Here is a 16,618-nt window from a genome sequence, read left to right on the forward strand (position 1 = left end):
TGGGTTTGATGTCCCTTAAGAATGAGAGACATTTAAAAGTAAACAAATAGAAAACCGGTCTCTATCCTTCTGTAAAGAGCTTTCCCGTGGCTGAAATCAGGTATGTCAGGTTTAGTTTTAGAGAAAAAAAAAAGAGATTTTTATAATTTCTTGCCAGTGTTGGGGTCGATAGGAGCCTAATTGCTGACTGGAACTATGTAAGTGGTAAAGTTGATGAGTTGTTATGTCAGGCTTCCCCACCTTTTCTTGGGCAATGTCACAGCATCCTTATCTTAGTCCATTTTCTGAGACTGGGTAATTTACAAAGAAAAAAAGGTTTATTCTGCTCACAATGCTGGAGGTTCAGAATATATGCCTGCTTGGTTTCTAGTGAGGGTCTCAGTTTCTGGAACTCACAATAGCAACTCAAATAGACATGAACAAAGAAAGTTTCTTTGTAACAATCCACTCTTGAGATAACTGTTTGGTTCCTGCCAGGATTGATCCAGTCTTATGAGAACAAAGATCTTAATCACCTCTGTCAGGCTTCATCTTCCAACACTGCCACAGTGGTAACCCAATTCTACTTGAGTTTTGGTAGTGACAAACCACATCTAAAACTCATCCAAAACTATTTCTAAAACTGATCATTGTTAGACCTCAGAAGAGGTCTGACCAGATAATACTTGTTACTGACCTAAGGCTTCCTTCCAGTGGGCATCTTGTTCATGAGACTGAGATGAAGGAAGATGGACAGCTCCAGATTTAGGTTTCTCCAAGCTAACTAGGTGAGGGGTTGTGACGGGACGTATATGAACACCCTTCACAGTCCACTAACAGACAACCCTCCTGATGGAAGAAAATGTCAAGAGTGGACACAAACACACCCGGAGACATGCAAGCCGTCCTCAGGAAACTAGAGAAAAGCTGAGCTGAGGGCCAGGTGAATTTAGAGCCAGGAACAAGCGCAGGCACAAGAGGCGGTTGTCGGAAGCCAGGAGAGCAGTTCTATGACACTTGCTTACACAGTCTCTTTTCTGTTGAAGCCTAACTTACCTGCAGTGAGGCACACAGTGTTTGGGGTTACAGATTTTTTGTGTGCACACTCAACACACACACCTCTGACCAACTACAAGGACATTTTTAGGACCCTTTCTAAAGGACTTGTTTGCCCCTTATGCTTGCAGGAAGAATTCCTTAGAAGTCCATCCCAGAGCCCATTCTTCAAACCCATAGATGTGTTTCTTTTTTCAAAAAAAATAAGGAATAATTTTGCAACAACAAGACTTAGCTCTATTTTAATATCCTCCTTGCTAGCATTTAACTTACAAGAGTAATCTTTAAAATCATGCCCACTGCATTAGTTCTAGAAATACCTTTGCATTTTAAACAACTGAATAATTGTCTAAGTGTAAACAATGCTGCATCTTGGGAAATGTATTCTTGAAGGGAAAGGCTGTCTGTGTGAAGCATTGGCTGTCTCTCATGGGGGAAAAAAAAATGAAAGTTTCCTTTTCCCCATGATGATAAAATCAGAATTGGAACTATCTCATCATGGGGAGATTTCTTATGATTAGTCAGTCAGAGGAAGATCGAGTTAATTTTTAAAAAGGAACTGTCTCAGGAAGTATTTTTTTTTTTTAGAATACCTTCAGTGCTTTAGAGGAAAAAACTGTGTTGACTTTACTAATAGACATGCTACAGCATCATGAGTATGTTTTCTCTAGAATACCTTCAGTGCTTTAGGGGAGGTGTTGACTTGACTAACAGGCAGGCTACAGTAACATGAGTAGAATTCTGGTGATAAAAATTTCCCCAAAATTTTTATCCACAGGGAATGTCTTTTATTTAATTTCAAAATAAACTTTGTTCTTACAAAAACCTAAAAATAAGCAAAAACATCACACATCAAAATTACAGAGTCTTCAATGTCTAAACAACTCAATGGACTTCTCTACACAGTAGGAACATGCAACCAGTAAAAACGCTGTGAGGGTCCACATTAGATTGACACTTTTAGTATCAAATACATTTTATGGATTTATCCACTTTTGGTGCTTTTAGAAAGATGATTTTCTTAAATTTTAAAGACGACAACGTCAACAACTTCTTCACTTTAGAGGGCATCCATCATAAGACATGAACAAGACAAAATCTAGGGAAAAATGTACATTTGTCAGAGTTAGTATTTTATAATACTAAATATAATTTGACACTAAGTAGAATACATTTATACAAACGTGATACAGATATTTCTGTAAATATCTGTTACGTGTGAATAATTTAACATAGCATGTCACAGCTCCCCTCCCACTGTGCCTCTTCACTCTGTCTACATGGCTGTCCACACAGGCGTCCATCTGTCACTTTTAGTCAGGCACCCACTGAGGAGTCAGACTCAGGGAACACATGCCAGTTTCAACACCGCACTCATCAGTCAAATCTGGAGACAGGAAGAACCGCAAGCCAGGTCAAAACATCACCGTGGAAGAACAATGTAAAAAAGACCAACAGATAGTTTGATGTGTGACCACCCGGTCCAGCTGCAGATGGATTCAGAACCAGCACCTGAGTGACTTAACCATGAATGATCCTAACACAAACTTGGTTTGAGTCTGACTTTAAACTCTAAAAGAATGTGTGCCCCGAGACACTGTATACATGTAACATTAGTGACAACTGAAGATTGATATTCCCCAGAACAGGAAGTTGGGGGGTCCCCCTGCCTCCAATCAATGGAGAGGTTTTAGCCTCTTGTAAAATGAGGAAGGGCTGATTGCAGGATTAGACTCATCTGAGCTTTTAAATGCCACCATTTTCCATGAGATACTTTCTTCAGACTTTTAACCACGAGGAAACAAACGCAAAAGCATCTTTTTGTAGCCTCTATCTGTTCCTTACTGATGTCAGTGCTTTTAAAGGGATGTGAGAATCTGTAAGAAGCCCTAAAAGTCACTGAAAAGTCAAAACCAATGTCATCCCATTGTCAGTTCCCCCTTGTCCCCTCCTCAGGAGAAAACGCAGGCCGGCAAGCAGGAGTGTGCCGGCTGCCGATTGTGAGCTGCTAACGTTGGTGGGGTCAGTGTTTAGTGCCAAGTTTCACTGCCTTCTAGGAACCTCATTTCAAAAGCCGAGTGGCTTACTATGTTCTGCAGTTACTATCCTTTTAGTTTCTTTTTAAAGCCAAAAGGTAGGGTTCACTTGGTGAACCTCTCTTTCCCAGTAATTTCGCTTTTACGTGGTTATCTTCTTTTGTGCATCCACTCAGAACGCATGTAATGAGTGTTCATTCGGGGCTCAGAGATTGGAGTAAATGGGGCCTGACAGAGATGGGGGCCAGATCTTTCCTCGGCAGGAGTCTCTCCCATCCCAGTCTTGTGAGTAGATGCTCCGGAGGCTACCTTAACCTCCACTTGGACTTGTTTCAGTAGAGTAGGACAGAGATGGTGGTGACTGGTACAAAATTAGTCACTTACCCTTCTTAGAAATTTAGAATAGAGAGTGAGAGGAGGTTTGTCTCTCCCCATATAAAATGTTTTGTCGAAGCTATTTTCTATCTAGTAGAGAACTGAGCAGAGGCAGAGAATGAAGAGCGCTGACAAGGAGAAAGGAGACAACTGGAGTGAAATAGCTGTCTTTCCTCCTCCCTTCCTCCCCCCCCCCTCTCTCTCTCTCTCTCTCTCCTTTTTTCTCCTCCTTCCCTCTCCCCTCTTCTTTCTCCACCTTATCCTCTTCTTCTCCTCAACCCTGGGATACAATCCAGGACCTTGTCCCCTCTAGGCCAGACAGATGGGTGGGATAAATTTCTGGTTTTGTTCCACACTTCAGCTGAGGTGTGTAACTGTGCTGAGTCCCAGTGGAACTGCTTCCAACGACATTTTTGAGCTACTTGGTGCCCCTGAAGTTAGTTCTAGTACATGCCTTTTGTGTTGATAATCGAAGCATAACCTTGAGCGTACGCAGGACTGAAAAGCCCACTGAACTATTTCCTCGTGTGCTGAGACACAGGGAGGGGCTCTGTGGAATGAACGTTGACCCTGTGACCAAGCTGGTGGAGGAGGAACAGGGGGACGTTGGACAGGTTCTTCACCACTCTTTCCCTAGGTTCCTCATCTGGAAGGACCTTTATACATAATGTTGAAGTATTTCTTCCCCAGAAGAGGAACTTGGGGCCCAGAGAGGTAAAAATGATCTGCAAGGTCACACAGCTAGTTCCCAGCAGAACTGAAAGTACACTCGGTGTCTCTAATCTCCCACTGTACTTCACCCTGACCTGGGATACCTGCCTCATCAGCACCCATAGTCTCCTAGAGCCAGGGTGTCCCTACTTGGCCTCCCCTTCCTCTGCACAGTACAGATTCTTAATTTGGCTGCCACTCAGGACAGCTCACAGTGCTGCCTTCAACTGGGCTCTGCCAGTCACAGATGCTGTTCACACATAGAACCCAGAGTTATCATGTCATGGGAAATCCCAATATGAAATTACCAAGGCAACCCATAGACATGCCAATCAGTTTTCTTAACAACTGAAATGGGATCGTTCTTTGACTTTTCTAATCAAATAGATAAACATAGAGCGAATCATCCCCAAACCAACAAGCAAAAGCATTCACTCAAATGCAATGGTTGTAAAGTGCATCCCAGTAGGACCTGGGAGGGACTTAAAGTCAAACAGCCAATCAACTTTCTAGTCATAAGATGCACAGTGAAAGTTTAAAAAAAAAAAAAGTGGGCTGAGGATGTGGCTCCGGTGATGGAGAGCTTGCCTAGTAAATACGAAGCTGTGGATTTCATTGCCAATACTGAAATGAGAAGAAAAAAAACCAGTATGCATGGTGTTTATAATTCCAGCACTGGGGAGACCAAGAAGCAAGGATGGTGGGTTTGAGGTTAGCATGGGCTATATCATGAGGCTTTGTCTCAAAAATAACAACAGACGAAGCAAAACAACCAAGCTAAATCAAACAAACAAAACAGCGTGACAATGAACAAAGGACCCTGGATAATATTTACCATTTTCAATGTTGGATGGGAAGAAGCAGGAATTAAGAAAGAAAGATCAGTAAACTAGAATTTAGTTATTTCAGCCCTGACTTTTATATTGGTGGGAGGGTTTATGGGTCCTTTTTATGTTATTAGAAATAAGCATATGAGAAAAATGAATAAAAATGGGCCATGTGTGGACCCAAAGTGAAAACCAGTTATGGACCAAAGATAATGAATAATCCAGTTTTGTCTGACTGAAGCCTATGGATAAAAAGAACAAGGCAAAGAAACTATAATTGTGGTGTCACTATAATATCTTTGTATTTCTCTCAAGCTATCAATCATGGCATTTTAAGTCTTTGGAATTTTGTTGATATGTCACATGTTGAGATAGTCACTTTGCCACAGGTAGAAACAACCTGTCTTTAATTTGCTTCATATCTGAGCTAAGCTACTGATGCGAATCCACGAGTCACAGCCCTGATTTACAGAGTGTGGCCATCCCTGGTTTACCGGTCTAGAGCTAGACTCTCCACTGAACTTGGACTTCCTGTGTGTGGCTTACAGGACCAGACTGATGCTCATAGTGCTTTAGTTTCAGTTGTGAAATAATTGAAAGCAGGCTCTTCCGGCCCTTCAACGTGTTTAATGGTACAAGGAGAGATGTGTCTAAGGCGTTCTGAAACAAGATTAGAAAGGCGGAGGTGAGTTCTGAGCAGCAACAAATCTGCTTGCGACCACTCCAGACCTGGCTGATGCTATTGTGTGGGGAATGAGAGCCCACAGTCTGCAATCCACTCTAGAGATCACAGCCTGCTCAGAAATATTAGTGTAGACAAGGTGAATCTGGGAAGAAATTAACATTTGGGGTCTCTGGGTAAAAGGGATATAGGGACTGAGGACACTAGTTTCGAAGCTTTTGTATAAGTCTGAAATCATTTTGGTAACAGAGTTATAAGTAAATAATTGCCATGCTGAGGGAGGAAAAAGGGCAGTTCAGTTGAGAGGGTTAGCTTTGCTCACTTCAGTTTGAATACAAGTTAGCGAGGTACGTTGGTTGTTGATGGTGACTTTTTAAAATTTATTTCTTAAAACACAATCTTTTCTAATTTTACATACCAATCCCAATTTCCACCCTCTTCCCTCCTCCCGTTCTCTTGACCTCCCCACACACCCTACCCTCCATCCATTCCTCAGAGAGGGTAAGACAGTCCTCATAAAAATCCTAGCACAATTCTTCATGAACCTCGAAAGAACAATACTCAACTTCATATGGAAAAACAAAAAGCCCAGGATAGTCATAACAATCCTGTACAGTAAAGGACCTTCTGAAGGCATCACTATCCCTGACATCAAACTCTATTATAGAGCTACAGTAATGAAAAGAGCTTGGTCTTGGCATAAAAATAGACAGGTAAATAAAGTCTAGCACATTGCTTTGAGACAGGACCAAGGCCCTCCCTACTGTATCTAGGCTGAGCAAAGTATCTCGCCAAAGAGACTGGGCTCCAAAAAGCCAATTCTGGCAGGAGGGATACAACCTGGTCCCACTGCTAGTGGCGCCACAGTCTGCCCCAGCCACACAAGTGTTACCCGCATTCAAAGGACCTCGTTTGGTCCTATGCTAGTTCCCCTATTGTCGGTCGGGGGTCAGTGAGCTCCCATTAACTCAGGTAAGCTGTTTCAGTGGCAGGATACAGGATCAACTAAAAAAAATCAGTAGCCCTCCTAGATACAAATGATAAAGGAGCTGAAAAGAAATCATAGAAGCATCACCATTTACAATAGCCACAAATAAACATAAAATATATTGGATAACATTAACCAAAGATGTAAAAGACCTGTATAACAAGAACTTTAAGTCTCTGAAGAAAGAAATTAAAGAAAATATCAGAAAATGGAAAGATATCCCATCATCTTGGATAAATAGGATAGACAAAATAAAAATGGCAATCCTACCAAAAGCAATGTACAGATTCAGTACAACACAGTCCTCATAAAAATCCCAGCACAATTCTTCATGAACCTCGAAAGAACAATACTCAACTTCATATGGAAAAACAAAAAGCCCAGGATAGTCATAACAATCCTGTACAGTAAAGGACCTTCTGAAGGCGTCACTATCCCTGACATCAAGCTCTATTATAGAGCTACAGTAATGAAAAGAGCTTGGTCTTGGCATAAAAATAGACAGGTTGATCAATGGAATCGAATTAACCTGATATTAATCCACACACTTATGAAACCTGGTTTTTGACAAAGAAGCTAAAATTATACAATGAAAAAAAGTAAGCACCTTCAACAAATGGTGCTGGCATTAATTGGTGGTGGTGGGTTTTTTTTTCCCTAAGGTACATTGGAGGAAATGATTTATCCCTGTGGTGGTTTGGATGGGGTGTCCCTTGTAGTCTGGGGCATTTGAATACTTGGTCCCCAGTTGGTGGTGCTCTGTGGGAAGGCTTAAGGAGTGTGGCTTTCTTGGAGAAGCTATGTCACTGGAGACTGGAGGCAGAATCTGAGAGTTCACAGACTCCTTCCATTTCAAGTTTTCTCTCTTCTTTAAGCTTGCAGTTCAGGATGGGAGCTGTCAGCTTCAGCTTCTGCTGCCGCGCCTGCTGGTGGCTGCTATGCTCGTCTGCCTGGAACCACAAGTTCAAGTGAACCCTTGCTTGGCATTGGTGTTTTACCATGGCTGAAGAGAAGTGACGAATGCATCCCCTTTAAATGACAGAACTGAGACCTCTCTCGCAGTATAAAAGCCTGGATTCTATATCTAGTCAGTTACGGTGAAACGAAAAGACGGCAGTCTTGACTGCTCTCTCTGAAAGTGGTTCTCCATCCACACGTGAAACATTTTATTCAAAAAGAGAGGAGAGAAACTCGCAATTAACTTTCAGGAAAGTGGCATTTCTCTTATGAACAATTCTAATGAGGAAGGAAGTGTTGAACTTCATATTCTCAATTCTGTTGAAGTTATGAATCATCACAGCCTTGCTCACAATGGCATTGCATTTTAGGAGTGTTTTCCCGTGTTCTCCTGGGCCAGGCCAGTCGGTGAAATCTGATGCCTCTCCTCTTTTACCCATGAAAGCTTGCAAAGTAGACTCATATCTCAGCAGAATAATATCTCTCCTCTCATTTCTGTGTTTCTTCTTAGTGGAATTCAAGAGAGGATTTAAGAGGTCGTTTATGTAGAAGGAAGCCACAGACATCTAAACTACGCAGATCTGTAATATGAGACATTTTTGCTTTCCAAGTTTTCACTGTCCAAAAGGTGAGCCTAATTAATAAAGAAAATGTGAGGATGACATGGAGAAAGAGAAAGTCAAGTAAGTTGTTAAAATTTTTAACTTATGTGCTGATATAAACTGCCAAAACTGATGGAAGAAACAGAAATCTGGAGGTTGACAAAATTACAAAAAGAAAACCCTTCTCCCAAGGAAAGCTCAAATGGCTTCACTGGCAAATTCTTAATATTTAAAATAGACGTAGCAAGAACCTCTCATGAACTCTTTCAGAAAAGGGAACATTAGGGAGCACTTCCCGTCGCATTCCAGGAAGCCAGTATTACAGACATCAACACCAAGCCACATCACCACAGGAAAGAAAAATTCAGATATATCCATTGTGAATATAGACAAAAAAGCCCTCAATGAACTACCGAGTCCAGTAGCATAAAAAAGGTATTCATTTTAGAGAACTGTGGGCAACTGAGTAAAGCTGGGAGAGGTGGTCCTCCCCAGGGAGAGGTGGTCCTCCCCACAGAGGGGCACATCAATTGGGTGTCCGCTGCCAAACGATCAGCCCTGAAAAGATACATACAACATACATGCAATCAATACTGTATAGAATGCACATATATATATTTGTAAATATAAGCTGTTGAGTCCATATAGTGTCTAATATATATACACAAATACATATATGCAAGCATAACAATTAGTAAAAAAAAGACGCCATAAATTTGAAGGAGAGTAAGGAGGGGAATGTGGGAAGGTTTAGACGACGAAATGGGAAGAAAGAAATGCTGTAACTAAAATACAACCTCAAAAAGAAACAAAAACGTATTCAAATTTTAACATTCAGTTTAATTTGTCACAAGATAGAAAGTCTTATATTTAAGAGGGTTTTTTTTGATGGAATAGGAAATTGGTTTACTATTAAAAATCAGTTCATGGACAGGGAAGGAATAGAACAGCAAAACGCTGGGTCTTTCCAGAGATGTGGCATTTTACAAAATCTAATAACTTTTCCTAATACCTGCCACCCCCCCAAAAAAAACTAAGGAAGGAAGGGAACTTTCCCAAATACCCCAACACAGAGTATCTGTATGATCAGTAACAAGACCAAAATGTCAATCCCACAGTGTACTGAAGGATTAAATGAAGACAGATTAAAAAAAAAGTAAGATATAGATTTAACAACAGCAGCAAAACAAGGAGGCATTTAGACTTAAATATAAAATTAAAAAGTTCACTAAAGAATTAGGAAAAATTTAAGTCAATGGGAAACCACCCACTATTGCAGAGTGGAATGTTGTTGCTAGTTGCTATCAGGATGACAGCACACCTCATTTTCTCCTGGACATTCAATACCACCCCTATCAGAGTGCCAGTGCATATTTCATAGGAACTGAGACACTGATTTCAAAAAAATAAATCATAAGAAAATTTCAAAAGATCTAGAAAATGCAGAGCAATTTTGAACACTAAGGTTAGAGGACTCACACACCCTGATTTCAAAGCCTATCATAACGTTACAGTAAGCAATGCAGTATGGTATCAGCATACTGCTGAGGATGTAAATGTAGGAAAGAATTGAGAACTCGTAAATAAACTCTCATTTGTGGTCAAATGATTTTGATGTGGTTTCTACGATGACTCAAGGAGAACAAACATCTATAATAAATAGTCTGGAACAACTGACTGCCAAGTGTAAATAAATGAAATTGGACTTCCTTTTTATGTAAGATTTAACTTAGACTCATAAACATTGTTATATGAGCTGAAATTATACAATCTTTGGAGAAATAAAATGAGTATTTTTAAAATTTATTTTATGTGTACGAATGTATGTATGTTCGCCTGAATTCTCCTGAATGTATTTTTGAGCACCACACATGTATCTGGTGCCTGAAGAGGCCAGAAGAGGGCACTGGATCCCCTGGAACTGGAGTTATGGATGGTTGTGTGCTACCACATGGGTGATAAAAATCAAAGCTGTGTCCTCTGAAAGAGCAGCAAGTGCTCTTAACCACTGATGCTTTTTCCAGCCCCCAAAGGACTGTCTATCTCTAGATAGATGGTTGGGTAGATAGAAAGAAAGATATATGGATGAATAGATAGATAGAATAGATAGATAGGTGAATACATAGATGATAGACAGATGATAGATAGATGAATAGATGGATAGATGATAGATAAATGAATAGATAGATGATATACAGATGATAGGTAGGTAGATAGATGAATAGATAGATAGATAGATGAATAGATAGATAGATAGATAGATAGATAGATAGATAGATAGACAGACACATATGTTAGGTAAGATTCATAAGCTTAAGTGACAAAAGAACGAAATTATTAATGTTTGACCAGAACTGAAAATTGAATTGGCCCCAGAATGGCCTCAGACTCACAGTTCTCTTAACATGGCCTTGAGGGTGCTGGGATTGTAGGTGTGTGACATGCCTGATTAAAACTGAGATGTCTGATATATGCTGAACATGGTGAACTCTGAAGACTTTGTGCTGAGTGAAGGAAATCAGACACTAAAGGCCATATACTATATAAAAAACATACCGGAGATGTTTAGAATAGCAAATCCATCGACACAGAGAACAAATGACTGATTGTCAGTGATTGGAATGGGAAAAAATAGAGACTAAATGATGATACATATGAAATTTATTGAGAGATAAAAAAGTATTCAAATTAGGCAGTGGTGATAGTTGCACAATAATTTGAGTATGATAATCACTGAGTTTCGAGTTTCGTGCTCTCAAAAGGTGATTTATGGTATGCAAATACTATTTCAAAATTATTGTATAAAAATGTCTGTACTCTTTCTGTTTTGTTCCTCTATCATGCTGAACCTTAAATGGGTATTTCTTTTTTTTTTTTTTTTTTTATTTATTTTTTTTTTTTTTGGTTTTCGAGACAAGGTTTCTCTGTGGTTTTGGAGCCTGTCCTGGAACTAGCTCTTGTAGACCAGGCTGGTCTCGAACTCACAGAGATCCGCCTGCCTCTGCCTCCCAAGTGCTGGGATTAAAGGCATGCGCCACCACCGCCCGGCTAAATGGGTATTTCTTGAATTATTCTATGTTCCATAATGTTCTACTCCACTAAGGAGCTTTTTCACCTCCTTTTCCTCTTCCTGTTCCTCCTTTTCCTTCCTCAAGTTTTTACTTCTAATAGTTGGAGAACACTCAAGTTTCTCTATACTCAATAGTAAACTTCACAAGTCATGTCCCTGCTAAGCAGTGCTTTCTTCTCTTACCTTGAAAGGTCCTATTAGGCTGATAGATTCTGAGGACCAGAATGTGTGCTTGAATGTCACACACATGCACATGGCACAGTGACATTCAAAGGTGAGAACGTGATGACTCAGCACAACTGGTAAGATCAGCGTGAGTATCACCCTCCTAAGCCTGTGTCATCATGGGTGGCACCTAAGCTGTGACAGATGTGGGAGAGCATGGGTTGCTGTGTGGTTGGGGTGTGAGGGGTATGCAATGTAAGAGAGCCAAGTTCAGAATCTCTGGAACCCCGCTATGAAGAATCACAGCCATGTTTTGTCTACTTTTTCATTTTGGTAGGAAGAGATAATTCAGATTTTAAAAAGAAAAGGAAAAGAAATTCCTCTCTTGAAATTATTTTTATTCAAATTATTTTTATTTTATTCAAAACCTGAAACAAAGCAGCCAGAAGACAGAATTTCAAGTTGCATTTCAACCATCTCATATTCATTCTGAATCATGAACGAGACACTCAAAACCTCTAAGATTGAAGAAAAAAAAAGGTGGTCTCTTCTGATGGGGTGATTGCATTTCAGAGCAACAGTTGGGCTTGTGTTCTCCCAGTTCCTGAGCTTATAAATGCCAAGAACACTATGTCACCTCCCCTCATGACATTTCACAAAACTTTCAGAAAGGAGAGCTTAAAGAAACAGAGAAAAAAAAACCCACAAAGTTTATATGGCTTTCTGCTCATTGCCAAGTAACCCAGAGAACTCTTTAATCATGTAGGTTTCCCTCAGTGTAAGTGTGTATATAAATTTGTATGTATGTGTATGTATTAAGCATATAGGCATGATCTATATATTTATGCATTTATAGTCTAGATAATCGAGTATATATGTGTACATACATATATATATTCATACATACATAGATACACTAGATTGAATCATTTGGATTTGCTGGTATTTTTCCATTTCCTTAGAAAATATTAAGTTAATATGGCTCAACTCAAAAGTCCTGCACAATCTAAAAGTTTGCAAAAGGAGAGTATGAAAATTTGATGACTCCGAGCAAGTACCAAGAGGTTAGATTTCCACAAAGAAGTTGCTCGTGGTATAACATCTGTCCTGTCTGGTACCCTTTCCTACTGTTGGATCATCTCAGCACATCACGGGCATGGAACTTCAAGGGGCCTTTTGAGATTTATCACCATCTCAGGAAGTGACAAGCCTGTGAGAAAGGAAAGAGTTATGTATGAACAGTGATAAAATGGGTTAAATGATTATTTTCTTTTACATAAATTTTTAGAAGGGGTAAGGTCAAGTCATATATGGCAACAAAATACCCAAACCTGTAATCCCAGTCCTTGGTAAGCTGCAGCAGAAGGACCATAAATTTGAGGCCAGCCTAGGTGATGTGGCATTACCCTCTGTATGCTCTAAATATGTTTTACTACCATTGGTTTTAAAAAAAAAAAAGCTACTTTGGGCCGATTGCAGTGCAGAGTAGAACAAGGCAAAAATTCCAAGCAGAGATAGAGGAGAAAAGTAGGCGGAGTCAAGGAGATGCCATATAGCTGCTGAAGGAGACAGAGGCCCCATAATCTTACTAGTAAACCACAAGCCTCATGGTAAAATGCAAAATAATAGGAATGGGTTAATTTAAGATGTAAGAGTTAGTTAATAAAAAGCCAGAGCGAATAGGCCAAGCAGTGTTCTAATTAATACAGTTTCTGGGTAATTATTTCAGGTCTGGGCAGCCGGGAAACAAACAAGCAGCCTCTGTCAACACCTAGGTTACACAGGGAAATTCCATCAGAAAAAAAATACTGTTAAATAAACTCTTGTATAAATATGCAAGGAACACACATTGCATTTTTACCACTCTTTTTTTTTTTTTTTTTTGGGTTTTTCGAGACAGGGTTTCTCTGTAGCTTTGGAGCCCGTCCTGGAACTCCCTTGGTAGACCAGGCTGGCCTCGAACTCACAGAGATCCGCCTGTCTCTGCCTCCCAAATGCTGGGATTACAGGCGTGCGCCACCACTGCCCGGCTCACACATTGCATTTTTAAGTTAAAGTTATTATCTGGCAGTGTCATACATCTAAATAAGACATTCTGATTACTCCTGCCTCATTTTCTCTCATCTCTCTCTCCTACCATCGCCCCCTCCACAGCCTCTTTCGCACATCCGTGTCTTTTTGTTTTGTTTCTTGATTCACTGGACCTAACTGGGGACATCCATATGACCATGGGTGTGGTATCCACTAGAGAATGGTGAGGCCACCAGCAGGCACATGGTTGAAGGCAGTGAATTAGTCTGATGACAATGAACTAGCTGCTATGAATGTTAGGACTGCCATGTCTCTGTCATGTCCAGGAGAAAGCATTTTACAGCTTTCCATTCATTTTTTTCTGCCTCATCTTCTGAGATGTTTCCCAAGCCTTGGAAATGGTGGAATAAATATCCTATGTAGGACTGCACAATTAGTTATCAATTATTGTCAGCATTTTGAGCAACCATGGGTGTCTGCATCCACTTCCATTCATATAACGAAAAGATTATCTGATTGAGGCTGAGAGCATCACTAGACTATGAGTATAAACATGAATATTTGAAAGATGATTTGATACCTTGTCAACTTAGCAAAATAACCGAAGTTCTCCTTTACAGTCTATGATCTCATCAGCCGCAGGTTTTGCAAGGCTAGGTCTGAATTCTTTCCTATGCAGCAGGGCTCCAATCCACTCACACAATGGCTAGTTAGCCTCATGACAGCTGAGCCAGTATTGCAGCAGTGGTCCCTTCTTGCCCAGCAGGTTGGTATGGCACACAGGGTGCACATTTAGGTGAAGTGCTATAAGTTTTCTAACTTAGTAGCCTGCCTAACCACTTCTGGCACCTTATACATTATTCAGCAGGCAGGAAGGGAGGTTTCGATTAATTCCCTTTGAAAAGGAAAAGTAGCTGTTATAATGAATTTAATGAAGAATTCCAGGAACTCGACATATGTATGGAGGGAATTAGGAATTATAAAGTGATTTTATAAAGTTTTTAAACTATTCTTTCACAAGGTAATGTTGGATACAAGAACAAGGAAATTCTCTAAGGCTTTGGGAAGGATGCTGGCAAGGACTGATGGAGGGGTTCTGCCAGAGGACTATGGAGCTGCCAAAATGCCAAATGGCCACATTTATAAGGCACAGAGAAAATTACACTCAGTTGAAATTGAAATCATGAGAGGTACAGAATGGAAAACAGCCCGGGACCCAGAAAAATAACCCACAGCTGCTGTTTCACAGCCCAGAAGATGCTTTGTGTCTGTCTGTCTGGTTGACATGCCAGGCTGCTCAGCAGGTTAGGGAGTGATCCTGGTCTTAAACCTCTTCCAGGCAGTTCAGCTAATCTCTGCTTCTTCCAGGCTCTGGTCTGGCCTCTCAACTTTTTATTGCTTACTCTGGCACACACAGGCCTAGTGAATCTGGTCAGTTTCAGGGGCTCCCAAAAGCTATTTTGAGTTATTCACCTACCTGCTTAAAGTGCTTCCTTGAAGGATGGGATGTTTCAGTATCAGAGGACACTGTTATACAAGAGATCAAAATGTTTGATCTAGAAGCCCAAAAAATAATGCAGACATTAAAAAGCCAGTAATCTTCTAGAAATTTCTAGAGCACCGAAGTGCCTCTATGAAGCATATATGACTTCCTACCTTGGACAGTTATGCCTGAGTCCTGGGTGACCTGAAGTCCAATGGCAATAGGAATGGGGATGGATTGGATAAGGGTCAAAGTAAATTACCAAGAAAAAAAAAGCATAAAAGTGGTGTATCTGAGAAGACAGGAGAGCACAGCCTTGGGCTTTGTGTGGGTGCCCACATGGCACCAGCAGCAAACAGGCTTCTTATGCCCCATCAGATCCAATAGCTCTGAAATGAGCTTGGCTCTTGGGCACAAGTACAGTCTTGGAATGGAGAGTTGGTAGGAAGACAGACCTGAGAGGGCACGCCTATGCCAAGAGGAGAAAAAACATTCACATGGAAGCCAGCAGCCTCGGGAGAGCCAGACAGTGGCACTTTCTGTTCGCGCTCCTTGGGGGGCAGAAGCAAAGCTTCCAAATGCCTAGGACAGTTCTTTCCAGAACACTCTTCTTCCCTTTCCTGCCGTGGATGGGATTCCCCACCACCCTGGTTTCCCAGGACATGGTGGAAATGCGCTATGGTGGCAAAGACCTCAACGGTTGAGGTTGGCTCCATGGTTATCCTTCAATGCTTTGGTTTTCTAACCTGGCATTATAGACCCCACTTATCTCTTGTCAGATTAGATTTATAAATAAACTGACCCCCTCTCTCCATTCCCCCCAGTAGGAAGTTCTTTCTGTAAAACAATTAACCACACCTCTTCACACTTGTCAGTGTGTGGGTGGGTGTGCTCTGTCCTGGTCACTATATACAAGTTAAGTTTCTTTTCTGCCCTTTGATGTCAGAGGGGAAAACATAAACCGAGAAATGAGGCTCCGAGACAGAGAGACAGATACATCGACAGGGAGACAAAGAGACAGAGAATGCGCCTGAGAGAGACAGAAAGAGAAAGAAACATGAAGGGAAACAAAGGGCTAAAGAGCGAGAGGAGTGAGAGTGAGACAGAGAGAGAGAGAGAGAGAGAGAGAGAGAGAGAGAGAGAGAGAGAGGAGAGGGAGCAGTTGGAGGGAAACCAACCCATTCTAGGAAAGTTTCTAAACTCCTTTTAATTTTGCCTTTTTGAGTGGGAAGATATTATATGTTTACTTATCAGAAGCAGTGAGTCTATTATTTCTCAGACTTAGCTGGATTTGCTGTGCACATGGGTAATGTGCACAGAAATGAAGGAGGGACTTTTGAAGAAGACACGAATTCCCGACTAAGGATTGGTAGACAGTTCACTGACAGTGGAAATTGCTGAAGGATATGTCCCCAAGTGGACATGCCTCAGAAAAACCACAGCCCCCGCTCCCAGATGAACCAAGCTCCCTACCTGCCTGCTTCTGTCCAGGCACCATCCACAGCAAAGGTTTCAGCTCCACGGAAACAGAAGGGAGAGGGGATAAAGAAACTGAAGTGCTTTGGACCAAGTAACAAATTCTAGATGCTCAGACTGTGTGTGCCAGCAGGAGGAGAGAGCATCTTTACCTCCATCCCCGTTTCTCCTCTCCTACCT

The sequence above is a fragment of the Microtus pennsylvanicus genome, chromosome 4, assembly GCF_037038515.1.
Source record: "Microtus pennsylvanicus isolate mMicPen1 chromosome 4, mMicPen1.hap1, whole genome shotgun sequence".
NCBI classification, from domain to species: Eukaryota; Metazoa; Chordata; class Mammalia; order Rodentia; family Cricetidae; genus Microtus; species Microtus pennsylvanicus.